Source organism: Amblyomma americanum, chromosome 6, assembly GCF_052857255.1.
Source record: "Amblyomma americanum isolate KBUSLIRL-KWMA chromosome 6, ASM5285725v1, whole genome shotgun sequence".
NCBI lineage: Eukaryota > Metazoa > Arthropoda > Arachnida > Ixodida > Ixodidae > Amblyomma > Amblyomma americanum.
Window position 1 is genome coordinate 40,679,856 of NC_135502.1, and position 18,801 is coordinate 40,698,656.

The following is an 18,801-nucleotide window of genomic DNA, read 5'->3' on the forward strand; positions in this document are numbered from 1 at the left end:
CTCTGGCTAAACCTGGAGTGGCGCGATAGCTACATCTGGCCGAGTGGAACTCGGATGTAACATTGGCTTTCCAACTCAGTTATGAGACGAGGATACAGCCACGTGTAGATAAATTGCGAATAAAAAAATGTCTGTGGTTTAGCTCTGGCTAAACCTGGAGTGGCGCGATAGCTACATCTGGCCGAGTGGAACTCGGATGTAACATTGGCTTTCCAACTCAGTTATGAGACGAGGATACAGCCACGTGTAGATAAATTGCGAATAAAAAGATGGCTGTGGTTTAGCTCTGGTTAAACCTGGGGTGACGCGATAGCTACATCTGGCCGAGTGGAACTCGCTCAGTTGAACTACAAAGTCAGTCTTTCGCCGCTCCGTTTCGCTGGGCGTTCCGGCTTCATTTTCGTCCCACTTGACACAGCGCATGTGCCCAGCTGTGGCAGCTCGGTTTCGCCGGCAGCAGCAGCTGCTCCGCACCACGTGACCAACCACGTGATCAGGGGTGGCCACGGTGACCACGCCGAAGGGTCGAAGAGGTGGCGTATAGTGTAGCTATCGCTACAAAACTCTTAGGCGATGATCAGTGGAAGGCTGGAATGCGTTAGCAGCCAAACGTTTGTTATATCTGAGTTTGACACACTAAAGCTCGTTGTATCCGAGGTGGTTAATTGGTTTGATCATAGAAGGTTGTGGCCAAGTACTACACCAGGGTGGCCAAATCCTGCTCTGGTGAGAGAGTGCGTTGTCGGTTCTGGTCACCGAGATCAGGCCGCACTCCAGGCCTGGTTATGCGATTCCATCGACACGCTGATTTTTTTTTTTTTAACCCGGTGGAGAATTGCGCGGCACCAGGATTTGAACCCCGGTCCTCTCGCACGCGAGGCGGATGTTCTACCTCTACGCCATCGCTGCATCGTCTCTGAGGTGGTGCACTTAGGTTAACATGAAAGTTCGTTATATCCGAGGTTAACACTAAAAAAAGTTCTTTATATCAGAGGCAAACACACCAAAGTTCGTTGTATTTGAGGTGGCTGCTAGGGTTCGTATGTCCGAGGTTAACACTCGAAAGGTCGTTGTATCCGAGGTATACAGTATAATAAGTACGTATAGATGGTATTCTAAGCTAGTTCGTAGCCCGGTGGGCAGGTTACCACCTGCCCATCGTGGCAGGTGGGTCACCTACCAATGACTACTCGCAGAGGGCACTCGCCATTTCCGCTTGCACGGACCATTCAATGCTAACTCATTAATAATCAAATAGCTTGTAATGCTTTCTGCCCGACAAACGGGGGACTGAACGAAGAAGTATTCAGGATGAGAGAGAGATGCAGACGGAAGAAAGGGAAATAGGGAGGTTAACCGGGTGACGGCTACGCTGTGCATCGTAGTTGGCATGTGCTTTGCTATGGCTGCTCAAGTTATAGTTGCACACTACAGAAACCTTCAAGAAGCATATAACACGCTCATCGAGCCGGATATATGCTCAGCCTTAGTCGCTCCTCAAAGGAGAGGTCAAGAAAGAGGAGGATTAGTAGTAGTAGTAGTAGTAGGAGGAGGAGGAGGCGAGGTGAGAGGTCTTTTGTGAGAAGAAGAAAACAAGAAAAAAATAGAAGAACGATTGATGACTCAGACCAAGAAAAGTACGTTTTTAATACCAGTATGAACCTTGATATCGGTCTCCTGTTTGTTTATTCACCAGCTCAAATTTTTTAAACTTGCAAATACACTCAAACAAAAAACACCCGGAAAACAGAGCATAAAGAAAGACAACAGCCGCAACCTCGGAGTGTCACTTGCGCAGTTTCATCAATTCAAATATTTCGTCGACATTGATGCGTACGTTCATATTTGGAAAAAGCGCAAACAACTGACGGGGAAAACACAGGACTAAACGACGACACAGGCGCTGAACTTCAACCAACTCGCCAAACTTTCTGTGTTACTTAACTTGACGTGAACGAACGTACAGGGTGGCCTTCTTTTAGGATGAACACGCGAGTGTGCGGCCGCGTTAATGGGAGCCCCCCTGAGTTCTACACGGCGGCGCATCGAAGCAAAGTGGCGTACGCACTCAAGAACCTCAAGGTGGTGTTTGGCATCGACCACCACTTCGCTTCGAATCGCGACCGGGACAAACGCACTGGCGCTCCGAAGAGCGTGTTCACTCGAAGAGTGGATCACCCTGTACAAACTATATAGTCTCGAAAATAAATTTGCTTTCCAGCTCTACTAAAGAAAAGCCCTCATTTTTTTTTTCGTCTCCTTCCTCTTTTTTCGCTGATCGCTCGCTTCTTTTATTCACTGGCTCTACACAGGTGGTTTGAGCAGCCGTCTATGAAGACACGGTACATTCTTCGAAGACTCAATCTGCCGAATGTGAAAGACTGCTTCGCACGTTCTGAGCATCCGGGAACGATGCAGGCGCGAGAAAGGAACGGGGCTCTTAAAAGCTATAGACGCTGATGACCGGAGTATATAAAGGCTTCCAGCGTGGTCATTCGTAAAGGCCGTTCACTTTATACAGCCAGCGAGGAACGCTCGCCTCTGCCATAACGAGGGAAATTAGCCCATGCGCGGTCCGTGAAGGGATGAGTTCCGCTAAGTGGCGAGACTCGAGCGATGACTCGGCCGAGGCTTTTCTCCGCAGTCGAGAGCGGGCGATCGCCGCGCGCGCGCTTCCCTTGGCAGCTTGACAAAGGTCGTTGCGCCGCGAAGAAGAAACATTCCGGCAGCGCATCCGTTTGACACGCCGACAAGCGGCACGAACCCCTCGCACTGCAGCACAGCCAAGTCGACCCCGCGTGAGCGCCACCTTGCGTGCATCCTAGCACGGCGTGTGAATGATCGCGCATGATGTTGCGAACTTGTATGCTTGCGGCACTGAGTAGGAAGAAATCGAGACTTAAAAAATCAGACATGAGAGATGGAAGCTACTGGTAGGTGGGAGGTGTATTTTTACCGGTAGGTGCTTAGAGGCGCACCCGCCGGAGCGTGTTCCGCAGGAGACCCGCTCCGATTAGCTAAGGGCACTGGGGGATGGAGGCTTCAGACATGCACACCGACCACTGAATTTTCGTTGAAAGAGGACTATACTGCTAGTGATGTAAAGGAAACACACTGTACTTAGATTTCGACACCCGTTAAATAGCCGGAGGTGTTTGTGGATTGAAGTCCTCCACTACGGCGCGGTTCGCAGCTCCAGAGCTATCTTGCTTTGCAAAATAAAACTTACTGGGCACTTAAATTCAATAAGTGCGCTCGTATCAAACTAGCAAGCAGTATCCTTCATAAAGTACGCCTTGCTCGCACGCGGCTAAGCGTAACCGGACAGTCAGCGTGCGTGCGCCTGGTCACAGCAGGGGTGCTTCTCCGCAGAGCAACCAAGCCAAGCGAACCGGGAGAAAAGAGCGCTTTCCGGGCGCTCGAGGCAGCCTCAGCAGCGAGGAGAGGGTGAAAGCTTCGGGCCCGCGGCCGAAACGGGGGAGACGCCGGCGCAGGAGGAGGCGGAGGAGGGGGCAGCGCCAGACGCAGCGCAACGGCGGCCGCTGCGGGGTCAGCCGAGTTTATTTGCCTCCAAGGTTATGGAGGCGCGAAGCGAGTGCGCTCGCGCGACCGACGAGGACGCTGCTGCCACGTGCGCGCGCAAATGTGTGCCGGCTGCCGGCTGCGTGGCTGCGCTGAGCGCTGCAGATAGCTGTCTCGAAATAGGCGTCGCTCGTTCGTTCCGAGGAGAGAGAGAGAGGAGGAAAGAAAGCATGGAACTAAGGTTACGCTAATGTTGAGGGCTGCTTTATGCTGCCCTGCTGACCCTCCCCCGCGGGGACAGCACGCCATCTCGAGCTGAGAGGACTGGGAGGTCCTGCTTATGTCTGCAGACCCGACATCGCAGCTTGCTGCGGTGACTCGGGCTGCCGACGTCATGTCCCGGCATGACCTACTTGATGCAGTGCTGGACCGCGCAGTGGCCCAGGGACCCAGCTGGGTCTAAAACTCACTTGCTAAATAAAGTTTTTCTGTCTGTCTGTCCTCCATCGTACATTCGTGTACTCCGATAACTAGGCCCGAAGTGTGTTGAACTGATGCTTAACCAGTACTCTAGTCTGAACCATCGCGCACATGTGCTTGCAAGATGAGTGAGGACTAAAATGACGTGGGATGGGAGCAGTTGTTGAGGCCTTGGTCAAGGCCCTTGCCCAGAGGCACGCTGTAAGAATGAAAACATGACTTTAAATATGAAGTAAGCATGGCTCGTGACACGGCTAGTGTTGGCTATCACGATGATGATGATGGTGGCCGGTGATGATGCCTCTGATAAGGCTCCCGTAGGAAGTTACAACCATTTGAAAGCCATTGTCATGTAGTGAAAACGACAGAGCTGCCATTGATAATGATGATGGCGACATCCAACGTTTAAAGTAGCGCTTGAGCCCTCCGTGCGTTATTGTTCTGCTATGCAAGCTGCCATATTATGAGTTCTCTTGGCTTTGTCAGCTGCAGCATTATCCTTCAGTGGCTTCTTTCTTGCTGTCCCGTGAAGATGCGCTCAGGTGTAGCCGCGACACGTTGCCGCCTTCAGAACGCAAGATATAGAGCAAAAGTTTAGTCACCCCTTTGCACTGTCTAAAAGAGTTCATACTCCGTGATTTAACGCCTTCTTTTTCTGTTCTTACAATCTAAACCATCCTCCCCGACTCTCTATTGTTCTCCACGCTTGCGTGCACTTTCTTCATTTCTTCCTCTTTCTTTCTTTTGCTATTTTAATTACGCCCTGAAAATGGCACGGTTTACTCTGCACACTATTAAACCTGCAATACAAACCAAACCTCCCGCGCTTGATTTGGCGAAGACAGCAAATACTTAGTGCACAGCTTGATAGAGTCAGTCCTTTCCTTGCCTCTTGGCGATCGGCCTTCTTTTCTTATTCAATATCTGTATTGTGGCATGTCCGCAAGTATGTCCTTTAAGTCGTTATGTCAGCAAAATATGCAATGCCTTTATTCGCGAGAGGCATGCCGGCGTATACGCGGTATGCTGCCACCGCTGTTCGGGCACGTAATAAGGACGCGGCATAACTATGGCACTGAAACAGGCGATTTTTTTTAAATACAGAGGAGCACTCGTTGGACAAGATAGCCTCCACCGGGAAAAAAATAATGTGTCCAGCACTTCTGGTGGTAACTTTTGAAAAAATAAGAGACGCCGACCAGTGAAGAAAGGTTCGTTCTTGACGTTTCGGCTTCCACACGGAAGCCTTGTTCACAGGACGTTTCGGCTTCCACACGGAAGCCTTGTTCACAAGTTTGTGAACAAGGCTTCCGTGTGGAAGCCGAAACGTCAAGAACGAACCTTTTTTTCACTGGTCGGCGTCTCTTATTTTTTTCAAATTTACGCTCCCGGCCAAACGGGATTCCGTCACACGCTCAACTTCATTCTGGTGGTCACGTGCGCTACCTTTATTTATTTATTTATTTTAATTTAGAATTTGACGGGTGCCTTTGCTCTTTAACGATGTGTCTTTCTTTTAAGTGATTCGTATCACTTTTTCCTTTCTTTCACCTTCACATCTGTTCCATTTCCCCAGTGCAGGGCAGTCAAGTGAAAATCCACTCCCACCCTTTCCTTATTATCCCCTTTTCTGTCATTTCTGTGTTTGCACAATTACATGTATATTCTCTGAAGACGAGGCCAATCTGAAACAGGTGGTACAATTGCCGACAGGCCACTGGTAGGCTAGTACCGCCTGTACATTAACACCACTAACATCATCACCACCACCACCACAGCCAATTGAAAGTTTTGAGGCTCAAGTGTGCAGCTCGCTCATAAACCATAAGTCTGGATGTTGGAAGTCGAGCTCCGATGTTGGCGAACCGTCTAACCTAGCCCAGAACCAGTATAGGGTGATGCATACATAAAATATATTCAAGTTCGGCAAGACCAGCAGCCTTCGTGGGTTCACGGTTTCTGAAAGAGCAGAGCTACTTCACCTAATGAGCTTGGCTGCGGCGTAGCATGATTTTGTTTGTGGGTGGCGTCAGTATAGATGCTGTCTGTAGTTACAAAGTACAGCTTTGTGTGCATGAATATTTTCTCCTGCTTTTTTTAAACATTATTAGAAAAAAAAAAAAAACTCCCAGAGCTCCCAGGGCCTACTGGCGCCATCTGTCGCAGGAAGGTTGCATTACATGCGCTTGCACTGGGGCGGACTGGATGGACTGGAGGCAGAGAGACTGGAGGGCGGAGAGGCAGTGGGGGCATCTCTGCTTAGTTAATCAATTTAATTTCTCTTCCTGTTCTGCGGCATACCTGGGCGTTAAATGTGCACATTAGGCAACGCAGAATAATTATGCTTTAATGTAAGAAAGGAAAAAATAAAAATCTATATCAAAGGCACATACCTAAACCTATAATCAAACAAAAAAAAGGAAGGGGTAAGCTAAGCTTGCAGACTTGTCAAATTATCCAGTGAGAGCTGCTGTTTCTTCTTCCTGTTCCTTACTCCTTCATATTCTTCTAATTATTTTAACTCAGCCACCATGGGGACCGTCACATAAACAGTTCTTACTATGAGTGATAGGCCATAATTCGGCTATGAAAAAAGAACATATAAAACATATTGTAATGGGACCGACAGGCGCAGCGCAGCGAAGAAGCGGACGAGTTCAAGCGGGACAACGAAGAAGCAGACGAAGTGCAGCTGGGTTTTTCGAACGACGCCTGTGAGTGTGCCCGTTGTGTCGCCGGACAACCAAGACCAACCGACCTGTGCTTCAAATAAACGCCTTGACACTTGGTGGAGGTGCCTCGGTTCCCGTCCCGATCCTCATCCTGGAACTTCGAAGTGGAACGCTCCTCGTCTCCGCCACCATGCCGGAAGGTCCGAGTGAACCATCGCAGCCCCTCCCTGCCACCGTACTCTGTCACGGGGTGCAGCGCCAGCGTGACCCTTCACCTTTTAGTGGCACCGATGACCAAGACGTCGACGATTGGCTGGCCTCCTATGAGCGCATCAGCACTTACAATCGGTGGGACGATTCCGTCAAACTTAGCAACGTCCTATTCTATCTAACGGACGTTGCCAACCTATGGTTTCGCAACCATGAGGCCGACCTTCCCACCTGGTCGTCCTTTAAAACAAGCTTCGCCGACGTTTTCGGCCGCCCCGCCGTCCGGAAGCTTCGCGCCGAGCAACGTCTTCGTGCTCGATCTCAGCTCCCTTCCGAGACGTTCACCAGCTACATCGAGGACATCGTTGACCTGTGCAAGCGTGTCAACCCCTCCATGTCCGAAGGGGATAAAGTCAACCACATACTTAAAGGCATAGCCGATGACGCTTTCCAGATGCTGCTGGCGAAGAACCCCACCTCCGTCGCCACCGTCATCCAGCTGTGCCAAAGCTTCGACGAACTCCGCAAGCAACGCGCATCTACGCGGCAGTCCGGCGCGCCTGCGGGGGGTCTTGCTGGCTTGGCCCTTGGTGGCTCGTCTGCTGAGCAGTCCCTGTTCATGCAGCAGGTTAAAGACTTCATCCGCGAAGAGGTCGCTCGCCAGCTTTCTCTGCTGCATCACCTTCCCGACCCCGTTTGCCCTCCGCACGACCTGGCGCCATCTCTCACGCCCACAATCCGTCGTGTTATTCAGGAGCAGGTCGCTGCAGTTCTGCCATCCAGTCCCCCACCTCCTCCTGTGGCAGCGCCGCTCACCTATGCTGAAGCAGTCACCGGTACACGGCGCTCGCCCACCTCTGCCGCCTACCCTAGCAGCCCGGCCTTTTATGCTCCACCGCCGTCTATACCCCCGCCGCAGGTCCCGGTTCGTCGACCCCGCCGAAACCCTACGAACCCTTGGCGTACCGAGGACAATCGGCCGATATGCTATTCCTGCGGTCTTCCGGGCCATGTCGCACGCTTTTGCCGTCAGCGATCTCCTCGTTCTGGCGATTTCATGCGCAACTTCCGGTACGATTCCGGGCCGCCCTTGCCTAATGTCTCTTCTGCCTCCTCTACACATCGCTCCCAGTACCCTACTCGTCGCTCGCCTTCCCCTCGTCGACGTTCCATTTCTCCGATGCTCCGCCGCCCGGACCCTCTCCCAGAGGAAAACTGACTGCCGCAGTTCAGGAGGCAAGAACTGCGTGTTTTGCCAACTTTTTAAGTCCTCCGTGTTCTCCTGCTAACGTGATTGAGGTGTCTGTTGAAGGCGTCCCCGTTCTCGCGCTCGTCGACACGGGTGCTGCAGTGTCAGTAATTAGTGATGCTCTTCGCCGCAAACTTCGTAAGGTGACAACGCCGCTGTCTGACTTTTCACTACGTACGGCCACCTCTCAGCGCATCCACCCCATCGCAGCCTGCACGGTCCGCGTTACTATCAACGACGTCGCCTATACCATCGAGTTTGTTGTGCTGACCGCCTGCTCTCACGATGTCATCCTCGGCTGCGATTTCCTCTCGACCCACCGTGCAGTGATTGATTGTGCCCGTGCGGAACTTGAGCTTTCTCCCCTGTGTGATGTTTCGTTGTGTGACCTACCTGTGCGCTCCGCTAAGCTTCTTGTAGCTGCCGACACCGACATACCTCCCTCCTCTTCAGCCCTCGTTCCGCTCCGCCCCGACTCTTTCCTCAGCGGCCCTGTTCTTTTCACACCTACCGCAGCACCCACTCGCCATCAGCGCCTCCTCATTCCATTCGCCGTTGTCTCGATTTCCGATGGCCACTGCGCCATCTATGTCACCAACCCATTTTCTTACCCGTCGTTTGTTCTTCGCGGCGAATGCCTCGGCTCTATTGAAGAACTGGACCCTGCTCTTGCTTCCGAGTTCTCCGATACCCGTGCCTGCTCCCCAGTTACTGCCTTAGCCTGTTGTGCGACAGCGCCCGATCCGATTTCCATCGACGTCTTTCGTCGTAACATCGCTCCCGACCTTCCGTCCGCTTACCGTGACCAAATCTTGGAACTTCTCTGCCGCTTCCGCAACTCTTTCGACCTTTCCCAGCCCTCCTTGGGGCGCGCATTGGCCGTCTCTCACACAATTGACACTGGTACCCACGCTCCCTTGCGTCAGCGACCGTACCGAGTCTCGCCGAGAGAGCGCCGCGTCATCCGTGACAATGTTGACGACATGCTTCGGCGCGGCATAATACAGCCTTCTCACAGCCCTTGGGCCTCTCCTGTTGTCTTGGTGACGAAAAAAGATGGCTCCATCAGGTTCTGTGTGGACTACCGCCGTCTCAACAAGATCACACGCAAGGATGTTTATCCTCTACCCCGAATCGACGACGCACTGGATTGCTTGCAGGGAGCGGAGTATTTTTCATCCCTCGACTTACGCTCCGGCTACTGGCAGGTCCCGATGGCGGCGAACGACAGGCCGAAAACCGCTTTCGTCACCCCAGACGGCTTGTATGAGTTCAATGTGATGCCATTCGGCCTCTGCAATGCTCCAGCCACATTCGAAAGGATGATGGACACTATTCTCAGTGGCCTCAAATGGGAAACTTGTCTGTGTTACTTAGATGACATTGTCGTTTTTTCCAAAGATTTTCCTTCCCATCTGCACCGCCTTCAGCGCGTACTCACTAGCCTTACTGACGCCGGCCTCCAACTAAACTTGAAAAAATGTTACTTCGGTGCAACGCAGCTCACAATATTAGGCCATGTCATCTCCAAAGACGGCGTTCTTCCTGACCCTGCCAAACTTCGCGCCGTCGCTGACTTCCCCAAACCAACCACCTTAAAAGAACTTCGCAGTTTTATAGGCCTATGCTCATATTTTCGCCGCTTCATCCGAAATTTCGCCAGTATCATCGCCCCTTTAACGCAGCTTCTTGCCGGCAGCCCGAACCTTTCGTCTTGGTCCCCCGCCTGCGATACCGCGTTCAGCACTTTACGTCGCCTGCTGGTCTCTCCCCCCATCCTTCGCCATTTTGATCCCGCCTGTCCGACAGAAATTCACACTGACGCGAGCGGTGTGGGCTTGAGCGCAGTTCTTGCCCAGCGAAAGCCTGGGTATCCGGAATACGTCGTCGCTTACGCCAGCCGCGCCCTCACCAAGGCGGAATCAAACTATTCTGTTACAGAAAAAGAATGTCTCGCCATCATTTGGGCAATTGCCAAGTTCCGCCCTTACATTTACGGCCGGCCCTTCTATGTCGTCACAGACCACCACGCCCTATGCTGGCTATCCTCCCTCAAAGATCCTTCTGGCCGACTCGCCCGCTGGGCTTTACGTCTCCAGGAGTTTGATATACACGTCATTTATCGCTCCGGCCGCAAGCACTCGGACGCCGACGCCCTTTCTCGTTCACCACTCCCATGCGAGTCAACCTCTGCCCTCGTCTGTGCCTACGAATTCTCTTCGTTCAACATCCCTGATATGCTCTCCGAAGAACTGAAGGATCCTTGGATCACCTCGCTGCTAAACTTCCTGAACACTCCCTCGCCGCATCCTTCGACCCGGACCCTTCGCCGCCAAGCCCACCACTTCGCCGTTCGTGATGGCCTCTTATACCGCCGTAATTACCTCCCCGACGGCCGGAAGTGGCTGTTGGTCATCCCTCGACACCTCCGTGCTACAATCTGTGCCTCTTTTCACTCCGCTCCACAATGCGGCCACGCCGGTGTACTGAAAACATATGCTCGCCTTCGTCAGCGATTCTACTGGCGAGGTATGTACCGCTACATACGTCAGTACATTCGGTCATGCATCGCCTGTCAACGTCGCAAGAAACCTCCCCACCCCGCCGCCGCTCCTTTGCAGCCGTTACCTTGCCCTGGCCGTCCCTTTGACCGCGTCGGCATTGATCTTTATGGCCCGCTTCCAACTACTTCGGCTAATAATCGGTGGATCATCGTTGCCGTTGACCATCTCACCCGTTACGTCGAAACGTCGGCTCTCAAATCTGCTACCGCAAACGATGTCGCCCACTTCATTCTACACAGTCTTGTTCTTCGTCACGGCGCCCCGAAAGAACTTCTGAGTGACCGCGGCCGTGTTTTTCTCTCGGACGCCGTCGAGGCCCTGCTCAAACAATGCCAAATCGTTCATCGCTACACCAGCGCCTATCACCCCCAGACCAACGGCATGACTGAGCGGTTCAACCGCACTCTGAGTGACATGCTCGCCATGTACGTTGACACCGCCCACTCCAACTGGGATCAAGTGCTCCCGTTCGTCACGTACGCGTATAACACAGCTACTCAGACAACAACGGGGTTTTCTCCTTTTTTCCTCTTATATGGCCGGGAGCCTACATCCACCATGGACACCATCCTTCCTTATCACCCTGACCCTTCCGAGACCACCTTACTCTCCGAAGCTCACCTGTATGCCGAAGAATGCCGGCAACTTGCCCGCTCTTTCACCACACAGCAACAATGGGATCAGAAGCACCGTCGGGATTCCCCGGACCCTCCAGCGTCATACCCATCTGGCGCCCTCGTTTGGCTCTGGGTGCCTTCCTCCACTCCCGGCCTCGCCACGAAACTACTGTCTCGCTTTCACGGACCTTACCGGGTTGTCCACCAAACTTCTCCGGTGACTTATATCGTTGAGCCGCTCGTTCCCTCTTCGGACCACCGTCGCCGGGGGCGCGAAACTGTGCACGTTGAGCGCCTCAAGCCTTACTATGACCCGCCCATCCTCTCCTCTCCGTAAGTCGCCAGGATGGCTCCTTTTTCGGAGGGAGAGTAATTGTAATGGGACCGACAGGCGCAGCGCAGCGAAGAAGCGGACGAGTTCAAGCGGGACAACGAAGAAGCAGACGAAGTGCAGCTGGGTTTTTCGAACGACGCCTGTGAGTGTGCCCGTTGTGTCGCCGGACAACCAAGACCAACCGACCTGTGCTTCAAATAAACGCCTTGACAATATAAAAAAGAACATGTAAACTAAAACTAACTAACTAACTAACTAACTAACTGACCAAATAATTAATTGACTGACTTATCAACTGGCTAACTGACTGTCCAACTAACTAACTGATTGACCAACTAACTAACGAACGAACTAATGAACTAATGTACTAACAAACTAACTAACGAACGAATTAACCAACGAACTAACTCCAAAACCAAGTGTATCGAAATGGCTTTCCTAAATTTGAACTCCGCATAATTCGAGCGTACCCGCCGCGGTGGCTCAGTGGTTAGGGCGCTCGACTACTGATCCGGAGTTCCCGGGTTCGAACCCGACCGCGGCGGCTGCGTTTTTATGGAGGCAAAACGCTAAGGCGCCTGTGTGCTGTGCGATGTCAGTGCACGTTAAAGATCCACAGGTGGTCGAAATTATGCCGGAGCCCTCCACTACGGCACCTATTTCTCTTTCTTCTTTCACCCCCTCCTTTACCCTTTCCTTACGGCGCGGTTCAGGTGTCCAACGATATATAAGACAGATACTGCGCCATTTCCTTTCTTCCCAAAAAAACCAAAACCAACCAATTCGAGCAACTTTTCATCTCAATATTCGACGCAGTGAGTCTACTGATGCTTATGATGATGAATCGAGAACCGACTACAGACGCAAACACATACTCTTTTCCACGCTGCGCCAAAATTCCCCTTCTTCCTCAAAAGCAGTTCGGAAAGCCCGAACTTAAGTACCGTGCACATTTTAGCATGACGTTTCGCGCGTGATAGTGCTGCCTCTATGTGCCAAATGATTAGCTCTCGCTTGTCATCTGCTGGCCTCGTGGTTTAGAGCTACGACCTCAGGCAGACGGTGGTGCTGGGTTTGACCTTTGTACCAGGTATAAATGTATTCAGTACTGGCCTCCGGATCTCGGTTCCTGTGCCAGGACACATTTTTATTCACGAATTTTACTTTCGGGGAACCTAGTTGGCCTTCAGTTTGGACACAAATGGAGAACAAACTTTTGTTTTGGTAAACCGCCTTCGACTTATGAATTTATGCAGACATCATTCGCTCAATACTGTACACGAACTGCGGGCTTCCGCAAGCGATTGTAGCAAATTAACTCTTCTAATAATTTACCTTCGAGCTGAAATATAGAAATAAATAACTAGCAATAAACTATTGTTCATTTGCGGCTACTTGTTTTTGCTTCAACGAGAAGAAACAGTCAGCAAATTTTCTTCGCGATCAAAAACTCAGCCTTCATAACCGCATAACAATTACCTACCTGATCGCTTTCCAGTCCCACATAATCGACAACCGCTTTTACTTTGCGCGGCTACCACAATATGCAGCGTGGCTCTGAGCATTCAGAACTGCAAGTAAAATTTTGAATCTTCGCTACACCCAAGGAATTTTCTGTGGCATTCCGAACTAGCTGACGTGAGCGCAAGAATCATTTTATAGGTCCGAATGAGGCGCGAGTAGGAAGAGCAGGCCTTCAGATGATCAGTACGCTAGCGGAGCGTCTAATCGCACTCCCGAGTTTTCTCACAAGTGAAAAATTCCCCATTAAGTTAAGCGGTGTTCGCTACTGGCAGCTTGACATACGGCTCTAGATGAAGATGTCCGATAAAGCCCCTTGATGGCCATCCAGGGACTCTTTAAGTCTAGGAAATATAACTTGCCTACATATCATTTGCGTGCAACAAGTACGCCAGTCTTTCCGCCTTTTTTTTTTTTCAACTTTCATAGTCTTCGCGGTGATTAAAGCGAAGCCAACTTTTTATCTGAGAGTGATAAGATTAAGCTGTTGATTAGGTATGCTGAGCGATATGTCCCAGTAGAAACCCTGAAGCGCGAACTAGCGCCGAAGTTCAAAAATTGCCGCCGCGAACGAGCGCAGAGACAAGTGGCAGAAACACGCTTCGTTTACGGTAGATGGCGCGAGCCTTCCGTGCGCTTTAAGGCCCGGTGCGCTTCGCTGCGCTTGAGGCGCTTGGAAAACCGCGGTTTCTTTCTTTTCGCGTCTAACTGACGCAGGTTATATATCTAATTTATTTTTTATACATTCTTTCTCAGTTTCCTCTTTTTTTATTACTGTATCTACATGCCACCGCCGCCGCTGTAGTACGTCGGCTGCGTTTTTATGGAGGCAAAACGCTAAGGCGCCCGTGTGCTGTGCGATGTCAGTGCACGTTAAATATCCCCAGGTGGTCGAAATTATCCCGGAGCCCTCCACTACGGCACCACTTTCTTCCTTTCTTCTTTCACTCCCTCCTTTCTCCCTTACCTCACGGCGCGGTTCAGGTGTCCAACGATATATGAGACAGATACTGCGCCATTTAGAAGTACGGAAAGCTGAGCAAGTTGGTTACTATTATAGCCCAGGGAACTAGAAATTACATTTAGAAGTACGGAAAGCTGAGCAATTAAGTTGGTTACTATTATTAGAAATGACATTTAGAAGTACGGAAAGCTGAGCAAGTTGGTTACTATTCCTTTCCTCATGAATAAAGAAATATGAATTGATTGTAGGACTTGGGCCAATGTATGTCGTTGAATTGGCGGAAATTTGGAGTAACTTAAAAGTAATTGCATTACTTTTTGGACGCAGTTGTAATGTCACTGGTTTTTTTTGTGACAATTAGTACTCTAAGTTAATTACATTTCGCTATTTTCATGAAAGTAATGATTAGTGCAAATTTATTACTTTTTTAAGTAATTTTGTCGTTTATGCTTATAAATAAGTTAAACGGGCATGCATGCTTACACGCAAAGCGTTATCATAACATTGGTCCGTTTGTCGATCGTTTGATTTTTGAGTCAAGTTTCCCGTTATGCACGCATCAATATATCAGTTTTGTGTCAGAATACCATGCGAAGTTATCGTCCTGACCCACGGCCATAGGGAGACATTTAGCAGGGTAGACATTTTCACCAGTATACACATAGAGGCTGACCACGCATTCCACAGCTCTCATGAGGCTATACATGTAGCAAGGAGCAGCAATTCTTGGCAGTCAGCTACGCTAACATTTGCAGAGGTTGCAGCTGCTTATCTACACTGTCAGGGCCAACGAATTAAAGAGAGGAGGGGGTCATAGTCAGAGGCACGGTGTTAGATGATCAGAAGAAACGAGAACTATGCAGCATTGTTTGAAAATTATTATTTTTTCAAGTTCATGAATTCATTAACAATGCCTTTAAAATAAACGTTCATATATTGTCTTTGAAACAAAAAGGCATGGTTTAAAGAAAATACCACGGGTCTTTTCGATAGAACTAAAAGAGGTACGTAATCGTTACACACGTATCTGTTTAGCATGACAGTGCTATTTTTGCGAAATAAGAAAGAGAGACAGAGAACAATTAAGACACGGTGAGAAGCACGATGTTAGAAGACTTTGTTCTAAGCTCCTCGGAAGCAATGTCTGCGTTGATCTGCGAAAAGTTGTTGCGCGGATACAGTGGTATACGCCGTCTGTAAGGTCAGAAGCATCCGCACTTTATATTGAAGGACACCACCCATATAAATTCTAATGGCGGAAGAAGGCGCATCGGCAGGAACCTGTTTCTGTATGTCATGCGGATGTGATTACTACGGGAACAACTTAATTTGTCACGAATACTTTTCTGACTGCGCCAAACTTTTGTGTACTATCTTTAGTGAGACAGAATTAGCTTTAGTGATACCGGCAGGAGGAGAGGCTGGTAAGCAAGAGATACTTACCTGAATGCGGCCAGAGGTGGCGCTCTATGCGCAGCCGTGCACAGTCAACACACAAAATACGTTGGTATATGCTGACGACGCTAGGCTTTCATTTGCGCAACGAGCGACTAAACGACCAAGGCACGAAGAGTCGGCAGCAAGCTTCTTCACAGTACAAGAAAGCGTGCAAGGAAACAAGCTTTCAAATGTGCAGGAACAATAACAGAAAGGAGAAAAAACAAGCAAAATCTTTCGAAGAACTAACAAGAAACACATACACTGCCCGAACACCTTATAATTGCATAGTGTAGGCGAGGTTCCCTTTCCCGTTGGATGCCCGGATGGCAGATAGCGCTTGTCAGAGACAGAATAATGAAAACAGCGGACTTATGTCCCATACTATCGTAGATTAACGTATGAATTTTGTTCATTCCTCAAGAAGCTCTTCTACGCTCATAAGTAAATAGGAGATGAAAAATAAACGACGCTGGCAAAAAGAAAAGATGACATTTCGTCTTCCATAGGGGAGCCTTGCTCACAATGAAGCCAAAATGAATAACCATCGCCTTAAATACGGCGCATGGCAGATCCAGGGGCAGATTACCACTGTTGCTATTCATTGTATATGCTGTCGTCTGAATAATCAGCGACGACTGCACATACAATGAATCGCAAAGATGATAGTCTGCCCCCAGTATACTCCACGTAGTCGAGGGTTTGACGGCATACCGTCTGGTCAGGAATCATGGTCATGCAGATTGCTGGTCACTGGCCAAAGTCAAAAGATGAAAAGACGTTTCGGGAGCACTACGGCTCCCTTGTTCACTATGAAGCAATCGGCGCACGGATCCGTTCTTTTGTAGCAGCCAGTAGAGTTTTTAATGATTTAGCATAGATAAGATGTAGAGTTCCTGTTTAGTGTGTTAGACGATGTCTGTATGATAAGGGACTCAAGATTCTGCCGTGCTGATGTGTTCTTTTCTGTTGTCAATATCTTTACTTGATCCCAGTTAATCTCGTGGCCAGACTCTTGCACGTGCTCGGCGATGGCATTAGTTGTTACTTTTTGGTTTCGGACGTCATTCTGGTGCTCTCTCAGGCGTCTCCAGAAGTCCTTTGTTTCACCGATATATATTGATGAGCAATCGGCGCAGTCAATCTCGTACACAACGCTGGGAAATCTTTCCCGAGGGAGCTTGTTCTTCACGTTTACCAGTTCAGTTCGCACCTTGCCAGCGGGGACGTGCGCGATGTTGACGCCATGCTTGCGAAAAATGCGTGCAAGCGCTTCGCTAATTCCCGCTACGTATGGGACAGCAGCTCGGTTTTCTTTTGATTTTTTTGTGCTCTCGCGTTCTTCGGAGGCAGGCTGATTCGCTGGCATTCTTCTTTCGGTGTTCCTGATGAAGGAAAAAGGGTAGCCGTTTCTTCGAAGATAAGAGTATATTCTTTTCATTTCGCTCTTTAGATTGGCATCTTGACTGCAGACCTGTCTGGCACGGTTGATCAGGGAGACAACCACAGACCGTTTGTGAGCGACTGGGTGCACAGAGCTGAAATGTAAATATCTTCCAGTGTGCGTAGGTTCGCGGTAAACATTAAATACAAGGCCAGTCGGAGTACGGGTTACCGTGGTGTCCAGGAATGGGAGGCAGCCGTCGGTTTCTTCCTCAAAAGTGAACTTGACTGAGGGTTCAATGGAGTTCAGGTGGTCCAGAAAAAGGGTCATGTGCTTGCGCTCCAGGACACAGAAAAATATATTAGTGTGGGCAGAGTAAAAAGAAAGAAAGATAATGTTGCCCAGCCCGCACCGCCAATGGCACAACGGGCTAGGACACAGAAACAGTCGTCCGCATACCTTAAAAATATTTTTGGTGCGGCTGAAAAGTGGTTAGGGCTTTGTTTTCGATGACTTCCATCGTGATGTTCGCCGCTGTCACCGAGATTGCTGCTCCCATTGCTGTGCCGAAGGTCTGTTGGTAAAAGGTGCCATTATAAGTAAAATAGGTGTTAGCGAGACAGAAGCGCAATAGCTCGCAAAGCTCTGCTGCGTCGAAAGGGGTCCGATCTTGCCACGAGCCCTCATCTTCGAGACGTTGCCTGCAAGCTTCAACGGCCAGATTGACAGGTACGCTAGTGAACAGTGAGCAGACGTCGAAAGACACGAGGATGTCGTTGTCTTCAGGCACAATGGATTTTACCTTGTCGATGAAATCGAACGAGTTCTTGACGTTCGTTTCTTTCTTTCCAACCAGTGGAGCCAAAACACCGTGAAGGTACTGCGACAGAGAGTGCACAGGAGACCTCCTGAAGTCTACTATTGGGCGTAGAGGGGTGCCTTCTTTATGAACCTTTGGAAGCCCCTATAAGCCCGTAACTCCACGTGTCTGGGATGTGTCATGCGCTGCATTTAAGGCGACCATTCATCATTGCGCCCTCATTGTGAACAAGGCTCCCGTGTGGGAGCCGAAACGTCATCTTTTTTACGCGATAGCGTACACAGCTCGTTCGGTCGAAAAGCCGACGGCGTAGTAGTAGTCGGCGCCGCTTGTCGGAAATATGGTTTATGGGTGTTTAGCGTCCCGAAGCGACTCAGGCAATAAGGGACGCCGCAGTGAAGGGCTCCGGAAATTTCGACCACCTGAAGTTCTTTAACGTGCACTGACATCGCACAGCACACCGGCCTCTAGAATTTCGCCTCCATCGAAAATAGACTGCCGCGGCCGGGATCGAACCGGCGTCTTTCGGGTCAGCAGCCGAGCGCCATAACCACTAAGCCACCGCGGCGGCGGGGCTGCGTAAAAAAAAAAAGAATCATAACACGGTAATTTTTGGTTCAAGCGATTGATGATTGATTGGTGTGGGACAGGCGATGACGAATTAATGAAATCATTGTAACTGATCGACTAATTGATTATTAAAAGAATTGAAAAAAAAATTAGGAAAAGGGGTTCGAAGGTGTCAAAATGCTCAGAATGAAAACCCAATGATTGAAGATGCTAATTAAAAAAATTACAATGCGTTATTGATCAATTAATTCAGTGAAACAACTGAAAACAATGAAAAATGCGTTCAAAGGTGTCAAACTGCTCATAATGGAAAGCCTAACCCCCTACGCTTTCCCGTCATATCCTTAAGACGCAGCTTAAGTATTCTCTCCGATTTTCTTTTCTTTTGGTTGGAGCCGTTTATATTTTTGTCCTGTTCCAGCCCGACCAGACAGGCTTCCGTCGAACTCTTGACTTC

At 49.8% G+C, this 18,801-nt stretch overlaps 1 non-coding gene across 1 annotated transcript; it reads right to left on the reverse strand.

Moving 5' to 3' along the window:
- Positions 1-18,270: 18,270 nt before the first annotated feature.
- Positions 18,271-18,342, reverse strand: TRNAS-GCU (transfer RNA serine (anticodon GCU)). The gene has a single exon. It is a non-coding gene; the product is annotated as a tRNA-Ser (tRNA).
- Positions 18,343-18,801: the final 459 nt, after the last annotated feature.